Source organism: Canis aureus, chromosome 11 (genome assembly GCF_053574225.1).
Source record: "Canis aureus isolate CA01 chromosome 11, VMU_Caureus_v.1.0, whole genome shotgun sequence".
Taxonomy (NCBI): Eukaryota; Metazoa; Chordata; class Mammalia; order Carnivora; family Canidae; genus Canis; species Canis aureus.
In genome coordinates this window covers 9,829,884-9,845,713 of record NC_135621.1, presented here as the reverse complement: position 1 = coordinate 9,845,713, position 15,830 = coordinate 9,829,884, and the positions used below count along the sequence as shown (strand labels likewise).

The 15,830-nt window shown below is 42.6% G+C and overlaps 1 long non-coding RNA gene across 1 annotated transcript in view; it reads right to left on the bottom strand.

The window, feature by feature from the left end:
• The window catches only part of LOC144323339 (uncharacterized), a 40,533-nt gene that overhangs the window by 21,207 nt on the left and 3,496 nt on the right, over positions 1-15,830 (bottom strand). Inside the window, exons 2-4 of the long non-coding RNA XR_013388755.1 lie at positions 10,050-11,343; positions 8,766-8,950; positions 1,237-1,346 (exon numbers count right to left, since the gene is read on the bottom strand). This is a non-coding gene — a long non-coding RNA (uncharacterized LOC144323339). The remainder of the gene's footprint in view (positions 1-1,236; positions 1,347-8,765; positions 8,951-10,049; positions 11,344-15,830) is intronic.

Here is a 15,830-nt window from a genome sequence, read left to right as displayed (position 1 = left end):
GTTATACTCTGTTGCTAAAAGGGTAAGTCAGGACAACTTTGGGCGCCTGGGTGGTTCAGTTGGGTAAGCGTCTAATTCTTGGTCTCAGCTCAGGTCATGATCTCAGGGACATGAGATAGAACCACGTGTCGGGCTCATGCTGGGTGTGGAGCCTGCTTAAGATTCTCTTTCTTCCTCTTGCCTCTGCCCCTCCCCTGCGCTCTCTCTCTTTCTCTTTCTCAAAAAAAAAAAAGAAAAAAAAAAGGAACAACTTTTCTAAAAGGCTGCTAAACAATACATATCAAGAAGGCTTAACATTTGTTTCCTTGACTCAGTATCAGAAGCTCACAAGAGAGTCAGTGAAAGATTTAGATGCAATACAGCATCATTCACAACAGCCAAAAATGCAAACCACATATCCACTCATTTGACGAACATTTACTGAGCACCTACCATGTGCCAAGTATTCTTTGGGGCACCTGCAATATTGTAGTGAACAAAATTGACAAAAATCTTTACCCTCGTGGAATTTACATTATGGTGGGAAGAATCGATCACAAACAGTAAACTTGGGAAAGAGCTAAAGTAAAATAGTACATGAGAGAACAGGTGTTGGAAGACCAAGAAAAAGCAGGGCAATGTAAGAGGGATCAGGAATGGCTGGAAACAAGATGAGGGGGAACAGGTTGCTTCACTAAGAAGCTGATATTTGAGCCAAGTTTCAAAGGAGGTGAGATATCTAGATAGTGGGTCCCTGGGCATTGGAAGAAGAGGGAACAGCTGGTGCAAAGATGTAGGGACACAAGCCTGTCCAGCAATTAGAGAAGCAGTAGGGAGTCTAGTAGCTTGAGTACAGCAGTCGGAGAGGAAGCTGGGGACCACAGAGAAAAAGAGCTCCGGGGCAGTTATGAAGGGCTTCAAAGGACTTAACTTTCAGCAAAATAGGGAGCCTTCGCCGCTTTGGAGCAGAGAGCCATGCTGTGCCTTTTTTTTTTTTTTAAAGCATCCAAGTGTTCAAACAATAAGGAAATAACCAAATAAATTATAGTAAATACTGTGCTTGTTTATAGTAGGACCTCAGGAAACATCTAGAGGACAAATGAATACAATGAAATACTATACAACCATTAAAATCATAACTTCAAAGAATATTCAGTGACCTGGAAGAGTGTTTATCATGAATATTAAATGAAAAAAAAATCTGATTAAAAAGTTGCATGTAGGGGCACCTGGATGGCTCAGTGGTTGAGTGTCTACCTTTGGCTCAGGGCGTGATCCCGGGGTCCTGGAATCAAGTCCCGCATCAGGCTCTCTGCAGGGAGCCTGCTTCTTCCTCTCCCTCTGTCTCTGCCTTTCTCTCTGTGTCTCTTATTAATAAATAAATAAAATATTTTTTAAGTTGCATGTAAGTTACAGTTCCAATTTTGGAGATAGCTAGATAATAGAAACAAAAGTAGATTAAAAAATTATAAGGAAATACCATCAGATATGAAATGGCTGTAATTGATGAAATTACAGATTTTTATAGCATTTGTATTTTTATATATTTCTGAATGTTTTGTAGTAAAGCATACTACTACTCTCATAATCAGAACAAAAAATAAATACAACCTTAAAAAAAAAAAAACTACTACAACTGCTTGGTATTCTTCACCACTTCCATGGTGAATGTCTGGAAATACGTCCATTGATCAAAATTATTGGATTTGTTCTGGGTCCACGGGAAAATGGAAGGTGTTTGATATTCATTGGCAGAATTTAGCAGCAGGCAGCCTGCAGTTCATCAGTGTGGCTGTCACCAGTAGTTCAATAAATCCATTGGAATCACTACAGAAGAATTTCTAATGGGATCATGGAAACAATTTGGCTGGTAAAAAAAACACATGATTAAAAAATCATTACATTATCTACCAGGCAGGAGAAGAATTGCCTAATTTAACCACGAAAGTCACTACAAAAGACCAAAATAATTACAGTGTAAATGGATACCCAAAATAAGGGATCATTTTATTTTAATGATACCTTGAAAGAAAATTATGGGTGCGGGGTGAGTTTGCCAGAATCACGTAAAACAGCTCATTAGCACCCTTACTGGACTCAATTGACTGCTCATTTGGATCTGAGGCAGCACCCGATACCCTCCTCCCCCTGCCCCCCCACCAGCCCGGGAGCTCCTTCTTATTAATTTCATTTTGGTGCTTGGGTCTCATGTCTTCAAATGCCTGCATCTCATGTAAGGCATGCTGGAGGACAGGTCTCCCCAAGACACATCTCCTTTGAAGTTCCTACGAAGCTCAATTTGTAGCAGCATTTCATCCCTCTGTAGCCAAGAACATATTGATCCATCAGAAAAAAGTGGCAATTTGGTCCACGAGGCATATGGAGTGATGAACCAAGCAAAGAGTCCTTCCCAGAACCCTAAAGTGGGATTTCCATGAAGCATTTGCAATGCTCCCAGAAACTTGCTTTCCCTTCCTCAAAGGAAGGGTCGGTCCATGGCCACTCTTTCCTAAGAGGCTGGAGCATGTCCTTGCACAATTGCATCTTCAAATCCAATGTCTTCCCCAGCAAAGGTGGCTCAAGAGCTAAGTGGTTGCTGGTTTATTTAATCAGGTTCTAAGTTCAAAGGCGGGTAAGTCCCTGCATTAAGGAGTGAATTATTTCAGAGGAAAAGGGGATAGATAATTTGTTGACCTGCTATGGGATCAAGGGTGCTATGGGGGCACAGTGAAGAGTCCGGAGCCAGGCAGGGCAGAGATGGTTACTTTTCCTTTGACAAGAAATGGCTCAAGGTAATTCCAAATAAGTTAGGCAGACGAGAGGACAATGGGATCATTCTTATGATGCCTGACACAAAATACTCTGAAAATAAGCCCAATATTGCTGGGTTTTATTGTTATCGCTGTTGTTTTGTTTTTATGAAAACAGCTTTTCTCTCCAATTACAATCCATGTTCAGCATGAAGTTCTTGTATTTCACTGGCTTGAGACAAGAGGTCTTACACTCCAAAGATCTTGTTTTAAAAAAAAAAAAACTCGGGATCCCTGGGTGGCACAGCGGTTTGGCGCCTGCCTTTGGCCCAGGGCACGATCCTGGAGACCCTGGATCGAATCCCACGTCAGGCTCCCGGTGCATGGAGCCTGCTTCTCCCTCTGCCTGTGTCTCTGCCTCTCTCTCTCTCTCTGTGACTATCATAAAAAAAATAAATAAATAAAAAATAAAAAAAAATTAAAAAAAAAACTCAACTGAGTCAATCTGAAGATCAAATTGGTTTTACTCGTTGGTTCATGAGTCACATAGCAACCCATCCAGCAAGCAGAAAAGAACTCCCAGGAGCTGTACAAAATGGAAGACTTTTCTAGACAGAAAGACGCAAAAGCAAGGAAGTTATTCTAGCAAAGAATGGGTCATTTCAGACAAGGTCACTTGTGGAAGAAATGTTGATATGCAACCAATGTTTTGTGTTAAGACCCCAGGTGAAACATCTCAAATGGGAAAAGAGGCCCAAAACCTGCCCCCAAACTCCTGAGGAGTGCCTTCAGGTAGGTAGGATCTTTCTGAGGTAGGAAAAGATGAAGGACCCTGGGAAAAGGAGGAGCACTATGTTGGCGTGCTAGGAAGGTAGTGCCACTGGAAGGCCACCAGGCCAGCCTCAGGGGGTGGGGGTGGGGTAGAGATAGAATCCCATCCCTTCCTCACCCCAACCCTCTCCACAGCAGCAGTTCTTGGTTCTTGGGTGTGACTAGGGTCCCTCCGAAGGAAGGAGGGGTGGCAGCTTGGGTTTTCCAGTGATTCTCCTAACCGAGAGCTACAAATTAAAGGCAGCGCCATCTCCTCCTCAGTGAAGCTGTTCCCAGCATCCTCAATCCTCCTCAACCAAGATGGATCGGCCAGGGTTACCTGAATTTGTAATAAGACTAATGGCAAACTCTTGCCTGAAAACTCTGATAAAAAGAAACAGATATTTCTCTTTACTGGTATGAAAGGATGATCTCTTTCTCAGTTAGAAGTCAAAAGATATGAGTGAACCACCTAAAGGGTAGAACATGATAAGCGTTTAAAACAACTATGCTGGAAACATTTCTCTGGGCCAAAAGGTGGGAGAAAGCTCTCCTTCCCCTTCCCTTCTTCCCCTCCTTTCTCTTTACTTCCTTCCCTAAAGAATTTACTCCTGAAGCCATTAGGTGGAGGCAGACCACAGTGGGCTCCGACGAGCAGTGGGAGAGGGTCAGAAGCTGCAGAGCCCAGAGCAGGGGGGCAGGGACCAGGTGGGATGAGAAAGGAGCACACACGCAGGTAGCTACATGGGGGGGGAGGGTCAGAGCCCAGGTGAGGTGGGGGCGGGGGGGCAGCACAGATGATGGCCAGACACACAGCAGGTGAGGAGGGTGCCCAAGGTGAGGTGTTCAGCGAGGATGTCAGAACCCAAGCTGGGCCAGGAGAGGCCACACAGAGGGGTTGGCCTCCAGAGGGTGCAGAGCCCCATCCGAGGGTGAGGGTGTGGAGGGTGACCATACAGAGGAGGAGATGGTGGCAGAGAAATATCAGTGATGCTCTGGGTGATCAATCAAACAAGCAAATTAAGGGTGGAGCCGAGTCTCTTGTTGTCAGAGAGGGAAGCTACAAATATGAATCCAACAACATCGGTGTTGAATTCGAATCAGAGCTATGGATGCGAACCTACAGTATTCCACGTAAAAGCTAATCACAGAAAAAAAGATTGCACATGTGAGTGCATGTGGGCATATGTGTTACTCCTTGGGAAAATGGCTCATTCCCCGGCTGGAGCAGGAAGGTACGAGACAAGCCTGGAGCACCTTATGGTGGGAAACAACGCACCCATAGAATGACAAAGACATGTCCAGGGACATAGAACCCAACTTGCAAAGGGTCCACCGATCAAACTCAGGGACAATTAAGCAAGAGCATCTCTCTCTTTTTTTTTAATTTTTAAATTTATTTATGATAGGCACACAGTGAGAGAGAGAGAGGCAGAGACACAGGCAGAGGGAGAAGCAGGCTCCATGCACTGGGAGCCCGACGTGGGACTCGATCCCGGGTCTCCAGGATCACGCCCTGGGCCAAAGGCAGGCGCCAAACCGCTGCACCACCCAGGGATCCCAAGCAAGAGCATCTCATGCGTGTGTAGCCCACGACAGAAACAGGAAGGAAACCATGGGTCCTTACAGACTTCATCAATGCAACAATTGAAAGTTGGAGGCTGAATGGGATATTTACGTGGTTTCAGTCAGATTACCTCCCCCAGAACACCTTAAGGACACCACCTTAATCAAGGCACCAAAATGGACATTGCCAGTCACTGGACAAATTAAAATCCTATGCATCTAGAGAGGATGCAGTGGGAGAACATAGCCTCCCTTCTGTGATTTCCCAGCCCAAAGAGAAGAATCGAAATGGAATCATGAGCAAACAGCAGGCGAACTCAAACTGAGGGACAGTCTACCAACCAACCGGCCGATAACCCTTTAAAGTGTGAAAGTCAGGAAAGTCAAGGGAAGACTGAAAATTTGCTGTCAGATAAGGAAACCAAAGAGGCATAATAACTGCATGGCATGCATTATTCAGAACTTGATCTCTTTGCAATAAAGCGTGTTGATTGGGGCAACTGGTGAGACTGTAGGGGAGACTGCAGTTTAGACAGTAGTGACGCGTGTCTTTACATTCCCGACCAGGATGGTTGTACTGTGGCCACGTGGGGGAAAGCCCTCGTCGATTGTGTGCAACATGCATTACAGTATTTAGAGATGAGGGGCAGCAGCTGGGCAACTTCTTCTCCACTAGTTCAGAAAACATGTTTTTAGACCATAGTTGCAAACTTTCCATAAGTTTGTGATTGTTTAAAAGAAATTTGAATTTTTTTTTTTTTTTTTTTTTTACATCTAGATAAATATGTCCTGTGATGACAATGAACGACCTGATAGGAAGGCTCTCCTACAACTATCAGGGTGCCTGGCCGTTCTACCCGCTGTGGGTGAGACAGAACTTTCTGGGGCAGTTCTTTGGGTTCCTCCAAGAGCAGCTGGGCCTTCATCTTTGAAGTCTGGTTTTCTCTCGACCATGGAACTCTTGTTCCAGATGATTTACGTTTATGATTAGCATGGCTTCTCCAGGCTCAAAAATCCATCCCATGCTTAAGAGGACTTAAAACACAAAAGGCCAGGCACCTGTGCATTGAGTTTCCTTGCCAAGTAGCACAGGATTGTTGCCACCAGCTGACATCTGTACACTGTGTGCACACAGTGGCTCACTGGTCAGAAGCCAAAACTTTTGAAGGATGCCAAATGGTTGGGGCTGAACCAATGGTTGAACCATTGATGCCAAATGGTTGGACACCAAGAGAAAGCCATTCCTCCTGTTCCTCCTTCTTCCTCCTTCCTTTCTTCCTTTCTTCCTTTCTTCTTCTTCTTCTTCTTCTTCTTCTTCTTCTTCTTCTCCTTCTCCTTCTCCTTCTCCTTCTCCTTCTTCTCCTTCTTCTTCATTGAACAAATACTTATCAAAAGTAGTTAATTTGAGCCAGACATTACACTCAAAGAAGGGGATGGAGCTGTGAATAAAATCTCAGTCTTTCTCCTCAAGGAGAGTACAACCTAGGGCACTGCCTAAAGACCACATTTTCTAAACTGAACAGTAACATATTCACACAAAAGCACACAAATCATAATTGCACCGCTCAGTGAATTGTCCTGAACCAAACACACCCGTGTGATGAGCACCCAAATCAAGAAATAGAACATTAAGAGAACCTAAGAAGCCTTGCTGCCCTTTCCAAGCACCACCCCTCCTCCCTGACCTCCTGACTTCTAGCAAAGCCTAGTTTTGCTGGCAAACCTTTCCTTGTAAGGGAGATTTAAAGGAGGACACCTAAGTACTGGCTCTTCTAGAATTTCTCCTCCTGGGGACCAGGATCATATAGCGCTAACATTATCTCCTCGCACAGTGACTTGATTCTGCTTCTCCACAGTGCTGAGAGTTGCTGGTTAATGGTGACAATTTGAGCTTTGCCTGGTATGGATCTGGATGATAATTCCCATATGAAAAAGTTTGAGCAGAATTGCTGAATTTGGTTGCCAGCAGGGGGTCCCTTTTGTTAGGCCAGATGCATCATGGCGGGATAGAGCAAGCACCCAACTCATGCAAAGGCCTAGCAGCAACCCTCAATGTAGGAGTTGTTTGGGTTGGCAAAGTGAGTGGAGAGGCACAGTGAGTTTTATCCGTGGATCCCGTGGCCGTTCATGGGCTTGCGTGATTCTCAGGCGGCCCAAAAAGAACTCAGCCCTTGTTTCTTTAGCAGGAGGCCTTAATGAATACCTCCCTAATTTCCCATGGTGGTGCTGCCCCCTTGGGGCTGCTCACTTCTATGTCAGTAGATCCCACCTCTATCTCAGGGACTGTTGAATTCAAGTGCTCTTTTATTTGTGTAACAGAAAGCCCCACAGAGCTCAAGAGGAAGTAGGTGTACGTTTTCAGCTCGGCCGGTGAAAGTATCTCTAGTTTTTAAAGAAATTTCGAGCAATTGCAGGGCTGTTGAATCCCTCTCATCCTAAAGACTGCCCAGAGACAGAGTCCATTCCTCATGGAGGTCATAGGTCCCTCCCTCACCAATCCCTTCCTCACATCCTTTTCTTTTTCCTCTCATTCTGACCTGTTCTTTCTTTTCACTTTTCTCTTCCTTTCCTTCCTATCTTTTTCCTCTCACTCCATTATTGCTTCTAAGGCTTCCACTTGGGTCTCATCATTTGCAGTTGTATGAAGAACAGAGAGAAAGGAAGACAAACTCTTCCCCAGAAGTGTGGTAAGAAGGAGGAGAATGTTCCTATAGATGACAATGTTCGTCACCTGCACGGAGCAACTGAAAATGGAGAGACACGTATTGCTACTGTAGGGAGAGAAAATTTTCACCTTTACATTTGGGTCTCCAGCCGGGCCTAAGAATTAAACTAACATGAGACAGATAAACAGGAGGAAAAGCATACATACAAGTTTTAGTTACTTTTTTTTTTTAGACTTGTACAAGAAAAATGAATATGCAAAGAAGCAGCTAGAGTCAAATGCTTCCACATGAAGTTGGACAAGGAGGACTAAACTGTGAGCACGTGACAAGGCAGAGGGGCTTAGGCTAGGGTAGTTAATTAGGGAGAAGCAACTAGAAGGCTAGATTAGTTTATTTTTTTTAATTTTTTTTCATTGGAGTTCAATTTGCCAACATATAGCAAGCATAACACCTAGTGCTCATCCCGCCAAGTGCCTCCCTCATTGCCCATCACCCAGTCACCCCAACCCCCCGTCCACTTCCCCTTCCACTACCCCTTGTTCATTTCCCAGAGTTAGGTGTCTCTCATGTTTTGTCACTGTCACTGATTAGTTTAATAGGTTTGTTTGCACTCTTGGCCTTGACTCCTCGTCTCTGGTGATACGAATGTTTCTTGCCTTCTGCTATAGGCAGGACATCTTCCATATCAGCATCTCATCTCCTGCTTTCAGGAGGAAAAAGGAAGGATGCCCTCCATGGATCTGCTGTTTCTAAAGTGCCTTGAATTAAAAATGATCTGGAATAGGATATTTTGGGGTCATATCTTCTAAACTCTTTCACTATATAGGAAATACTTTCCATGAAGTCTTCCTTTTAAAGAAGAATTTTGAAGAAGGTGCCAGAAGGGATGACTAAGAGTCGTGTCCATCACTAAGATAAACTTAAATCTATAGAATATTCCATTTGAGCCCATTTCCAGAACTTAGAGATCCTAAAAAGTCATCCAACCCAATACCTTCGTTTCACAGATCAGATGGCAGTCCCAGAGAGGCTGATCAGCTTACGGTCACACAGGTAGTCAGTGGCAGGAACCCACATCTAAAATGGGGACTGCCCTTTCCCTTGGGATCATTCTTGTAAAGTTGGTAAACAAGCCAACTTCCTCCTAGGAGTCCTGCTTAAGTGGCAAGCTCTACCAAGCTGAAAAGTAAAAAATGACAGTATCATTTGCAAAAGCATCCCACAGAACTAATTCCAGCCTTCAGAAAGCACAATAGAAAGTAATCCTCTAGCTGACTACCTTAAATTATGGGCAGCACATTTAGTGATGTTTCTCTGACTTACTCATTTAGGAAGTGTTGAAACTTTTCTGAGGAGTCCTATCTTTTTGTCTTCCTGTGGTTTTGTTTGAAATTCATTAACTGCTTTCATCCCCTGTGATCCCCTTCTCTCCCTCCCCACTCCTTCGCTCTTCCACCCCACCCCATCCCGGGTCAAATCTGAAGGATCTGCTAGGGGAATATCATAGTCACCAAGGACCTATCATCATCACCAAGATTGATCCCATATGGTGTCTACAAAGATAAGGGAGGAGGCCACGGTGCTTGCGTACTCCACAGGGATGATGTGGGAACGCAACTCCTTTTGTCTTCATTCCCAGTCCCTGAGATGAGCTCAGCCTGCTAGAACCAAGAATTTCTACTCCCCTGGCTTCACTAGCACTTCCAGCCATGCTTTTTCCATTTCTTCAACTGCGTTTCAAGAGCAATGGGATTCAGAGGTTTGAAAAGCTTTAAAAAATATATTTCATGTGATCTTGTGCCTACAGAATTCATGCTCCAATTTACCTTTGAGCTCATGCCTATTCTTACTAATTCAATTGTTCCTTTTGTGTCTATAAATTATATTTGGATTTTTTTTCTTTCCCCCAGTTTGTTTAGTTTCCAGGAGAGAAGAATTCTCATCTCAGGCTCTAATTACAGCCCCAGCACTAGTCTATCATTTGTTTCCAAGATGTTTGAAGAGGTGTCTCACTGAGTTCTTCCCTTTCAAGCTGGCTTCTCAGAATGTCAGTGGAGATTTCCAGAAGCTTCTTCCACTAACCATGTGTTGATTTGAACCCTGAACGGTTTCCCCCAAGTTATGTGCTACAGTGGAGGCAGGGAACCACAAAAGACTAAGCGCCCTCCAACATAATCCTTATAGCATTGGTGCTTGGAGCATCCTTGTCTTCAACTACAAAATGACAACTATTAATAACATTTTGAGTTTATTTCTTTTAAAGTAAGAAGCGACTTACTGTCTGGTTTCTTCTCATGGTCTTTGTCTGGCCAGCTGTGTTTGCAGAAGCCAGGAAAGACTTGCTGAAGAAGGAAGATCTGTCTGGTTGGACTAATTGCTTGCCCAGTTACCCAAGCATTACGACTCATGCCAATGGCCACAGTATTGAACGGTCAGCCAGAAATGGACATGAAAGAGAAAGAAAACATAAAAGCAAGTCTACTCTAGTAAACTGCATGGCATTCAAGGAGGGGAAAGACAAACAACTCAAAACACAGCCTTAGAATGTTCTCAGCAAGAAACAGACGGCCCACAGGGGTCCTCTGGAACTTCCTTCTGATGCAAAGTTCAGTTGTACCCCAAAGTACTGAGTAACAGGAGGTCAGGCCCTGGTAAAGGAAAGCAGACTCTCTCACCTTACGGAATGCAGCTCTGTGAAAGATTTATCACGTAGCTGATGGACTTGCCACATGTCGAAGACTAACTTTTATTTTATGAATTCTTTCCCCCACCCCTCACTCCACACAATAAAAACTGTAATTGTGGTGATAGGAAAGTGTCTGTAACAATTTTAACACATGTGAGATTACCCAGGAGGTGTATCATATGTAGGAGGTTTCAGAATTTCATTAATCCACCTTCTAGGAATGTGATATTTTACAGACTGTACTTGTGTACAGGACAAAGAGAGCGAATTCCAAACAGACACTAAAGAACAGTCCCTCTTTTTCCAACCTGCTCCTCACATTTCTCTAGCTGAGTGGTTCAAAGGCAGAAAAGTAACTTGTTGGATGCTCTGTTACTGGCTTCTGACCCAGATCCCCTTCAGAAAACAAGTAAATTCTGTTTGCAGTTTACCAAAAATAGGGTTAGGAGCCAGACATTATATTAAATGAACTGACTGGGCATGAATGCCACTCGTTAATTTCCCTTTGTTAGATTTGCTCTACCAACTTCAATTTCAAAGATGTTAAAAATATATATATATTTGATATATATATGAAATATATGTATATATCTCGCTGAGTTGAACTGTCTCTGCAGGGTAGGCTGGCAAATCCTAGCAATGAATTTCCTGGGATGACCATTTACAGCTGTTTCCTTTACATAAATATTAGATAAGAATGCCCCTCTTTTTTAGGAAAAAGGATCTGTTACCCATAAGCCCTTGTGCTTTAGAGCTAAATGCCATTGTTAACCTGCTGCCACTTCTAAACTTCTTCTCTCCTGGAATGTGATCTCTGAGTATCTCGTTGAATCAAGGCACAATGTTACATAGGTATCTTCTTGCTCCAACCTGACTCATGGAAGCTCTGCCAACAGAACAAGCATAGATCTGAATATAAACTAGAAATATTTCATCATGATTCAGGACCACATGCAACCCTTGTCCAGAATTTAAAGATATGTAGAGGGCAGCCTCTGTGGCCCAGCGGTTTAGTGCCGCCTTCAGCCTGTGGTGTGATCCTGGAGTCCCGGGATCAAGTCCCACATCAGGCTCCCTGCATGGAGCCTGTTTCTCCCTCTACTTGTGTCTCTGCCTCTCTCTCTCTGTATCTGCCATGAATAAATAATCGTTTTTAAAAAATAATGATATGTAGAACTACAGAAGGGAATTTAGTTCATCACCTTGTCACTTTAGACCCATGCTCAGATAATCTGCAAAAAGTTTCCAAAATTTTTAAAACCAATCAGTAGTTGTTGATACATCTTTGCAAAAAGAGTTAAGAATGCAATGGTAAAATGAGCTATATGAACCATTACAGACAACTGCATGATCCTGCCCCACTTTTATAAACCCCTCTACTGTAGTCACTTCTATAAGCTTCTCCCTGTCTCAATTGGCTCCAGGCATGCTGGTCTCCTTGCTGTGTGCAAGTCAAACCCCCACTTTAGGGCAGTTGCCATCCCATCTGCCCAGAGCCCTCATTCCCCAGTTGTTCAAATGGCCAGCTCAGGCCTTTGCTCCAAAGCGTCACTCAATACTTCCTTCTGATTGGGGCCAGCCCTGACTATTCTATTTAAAATTGCATGCTGCTTTCCCACACTCTCCATCCTATTTGCCTTTCTTTCTCTTTTTTGGGGTAACATTTATGATCTTCTGATATACTACATAATTTACTTATTTTCTATGTCTATTGGTTGTCTCTCCTCTCTCCACACTAGAATGTAAACTTCATAAGGACTGGAGTCTTGGTTTTGATCACTGACATATCCTGAGTGGTAGACGAGTACCTGGTATATTATAGGTGTCCCATAAGTATCTGTCAAATGTATAAGTAAATGGCTCAAAGAAGCAGAAGACCATATAAAAAACAATCATAAAGGCATCCAACAAGAAGTAGAAATTCCTCCTTTGCTGGGGACATTTTGAGGGAAAGAAACAGAATAGAGCAAAGAGGTTAGACTGTAGGGCCCCAGCTCTTCCTGAGGGCTGAAACCCTGTGGGAGAGGAGGCCTGCTTGTCTGTAGGAATCCCCATGGAGCACTGGCAAAGAGATTCTAGTACAATTCTCCAAGTATGGCTCAGGAGAGTACCTTCCCTATATGCATACTTCTTAGGTTCACCCTGGGCCAAGGAAAAGAGGAAAAAGAAGGACTAAAAACCTTCGGGGGAAAAACTACAAGTACCCAAAAGACACTGGGTTAGACCAAACTTGGTCATTTTAAACTATTTTTAAAAATGAATTACTTTCATGGGTTGATAGCTTTAAATGGTTTCCCCACCATCAATAGGAATGAGGCCTATCATAAAAAAATAAAGAAAACTACTTTAATTTTTGGCACATCTGAGCTATAAGGCATAAACTCTAACCTGCCATAGTTGCACAGTCTCTACGGCTGGACATTAAGCATCACAAAGAAAGGCCCCTATCTATTTGGTTTACTGCTCTATTCACAGCATCTAGCATAGTGCCTTCAGTGTGGTAGATGATAAACAGCATTGGTTGATTGGATCAGTGGTTTTCTTAAGAATGAAGCAATAAATCCATTCCATATGTGTTCTGGGGTCAAACTGCCCGAGTTCAATACCTTTGCTCTGCCAGGAGCAGTATAGACAATGGAATGGTCATATCTTCATCCTACTGTGGAAGAATTATTTATTGAAATACTAATTTGTATTTTGTTGTCATCATATTTTTCTATCCCATTCTAAGCACATGGATGGACCTTCATTACTCTAAGCCTCAAGGGAGGTAAGCCAGCCAGCCTGGCTAGTGAGGAGGATGTATGCTCCACCTCGGTGATTTCAAGGAAAGGGCAAGCTCTCAGAGAAAGAACGGACTACATGGCCTAGTATCCACCCATTTTCAAGGGACCATGATGATCTGGATGGTGAAGATGTCAGTAGCATGGCAGGCTAAAGATTAAGGGCGCATTTTCCATTTTCTAAGAACCACATAAGATTTTTGTACAGCCCTGGGCAAGATATGTGGGCCCACTTCATTAAGCATAAATTTCCTGCTGTCACAGCATCGGTGGGGGGATTGTTTCTGAGTCAGATTTGACCTGACATAAAGAAAACAAAGACAAATGACCTCTTTTCACACTCAGCTTTATGGAGAAGGATTCACAGCAATACACTCTTACTTTTAAAACTTACGATTCTAGAACAGTGATCTCAAAGTTCCTCCAAGAAACTTCTCCATGAAAAATTCTAAATATCTGTTGGAAGTTGGATAAAGGGGACACTGAATTCAACTTAACCTCTTTCTAAAGTCAGCACGACATAACCCTGCAAGAAATCTGACCAGAGCTCATGAACTGTTGATAGTGCTCCTCCAGGCACCCATGGTCAGTGTCTAGGAGTTTGATGGGCTGTGGTTTGGGTTCCTGGGGTGGAGACTATGGTTGGTAACATGAATGCTTCTCAAACAGTCCCACTCTCCAAAGAGCCTGGGAAGACATTTTCCAATCTTTATAGTTTCTTTCACACTTATTTGTTTTTCAGACTTTAAGTCTAAATCTTATAATCATACTCCCACAAAGCAAAGTTTTAGAGTTTAACTGAAAATTGCATTAATTTTCTTAAAAAGTCATTCTCTACATAGAAATAAATTTTCCCTCTTCCCAGAGCTCAAATGGGCATGAAGAATTTCTTTAATTTAATAAGTGCTTTACACTTAAGACAAAACCTCAAAACTATGTTTCTTTTCCCTTCAATTAATAATTACTAGAGTTGATCAGTCTTTGAAAAGATACTTCCTGTCTCCTCTCACCAATCTCTTTCAACATTGTGCTGGAGTTCTAGCTACTGCAACAAGATCAGAAAAGGATATAAAAGAAATACTGATTGAGAGGGAAGAAATAAAAATGTCTTTGTTCACAGATGATACAATCATCTATGTAGAAATTCCAAAAGAATCAACAACAACAACAAAAATCTACTGGAACTAACAAGCATTATAGCAAGTTTGCAGAATAAAGGTTAACATACAAAACTCAATTTTTTCTTATATACCAACAATGAACAAGTGCAATTTGAAATTAAAAACACAATGCCATTTATATAAGCATTTCCCAAAGTGAAATACTTAGGTATAAATCTAACAAAACATGTATGAGATTTATATGAGGAAAACTACAAAACCCTGATGAACAAAGTCAAAGAACTAAATAAAGGGGGAGATACTCCATGTTCATGGATAGAAAGACTCAAAATTCTCAGATGCCAATTCTGCCAAACTTGATCTATGGATTCAATGCAACTCCAATAAAAATCTCAGCAAGTTATTTTGTGGATATTAACAAACCAATTCTAGAGTTTATATGGAGACTGACACTACCTGACTTCAAGTCTCACTGTAATCAAGACAGTGTGGTACTGGCAATCAAGACAGTGTGGTACTCACACAAAAACAGACACATAGATCAATGAAACAGAATAGAGAACCCAGAAGTGGACCCTGAACTTTATGGTCAACTAATATTCGATAAAGGAGGAAAGACTATCCATTGGAAGAAATGGTGCTGGGAAAATTGGACATCCACATGCAGAAGAATGAAACTAGACCACTCTCTTTCACCATACACAAAGATAAACTCAAAATGGATGAAAGATCTAAACGTGAGACAAGATTCCATCAAAATCCTAGAGAAGAATACAGGCAACACCCTTTTAAAACTCAGCCACAGTAACTTCTTGCAAGATACATCCACAAAGGCAAAAGAAACAAAAGCAAAAATGAACTATTGGGACTTCATCAAGATAAGAAGCTTTTGCACAGCAAAGGATACAGTCAACAAAACTAAAAGACAACCTACAGAATGGGAGAAGATATTTGCAAATGACATATCAGATAAAGGGCTAGTTTCCAAGATCTATAAAGAACTTCTTAAACTCAACAGCAAAGAAACAAACAATCCAATCATGAAATGGGCAAAAGACATGAACAGAAATCTCACAGAGGAAGACATAGACATGGCCAACATGCACATGAGAAAGTGCTCTGCATCACTTGCCATCAGGGAAATACAAATCAAAACCACAATGAGATACCACCTCACACCAGTGAGAATGGCGAAAATTAACAAGGCAGGAAACCACAAATGTTGGTGAGGATGTGAACTGGTGCAGCCACTCTGGAAAACTGTGTGGAGGTTCCTCAAAGAGTTAAAAATAGATCTTCCCTACGACCCAGCAATTGCACTCCCGGGGATTTACCCCAAAGATACAGATGCAATGAAACGCCGGGACACCTGCCCCCCGATGTTTATAGCAGCAATGGCCACAATAGCCAAGCTGTGGAAGGAGCCTCGGTGTCCATCGAAAGATGAGTGGATAAAAAAGATGTGGTTT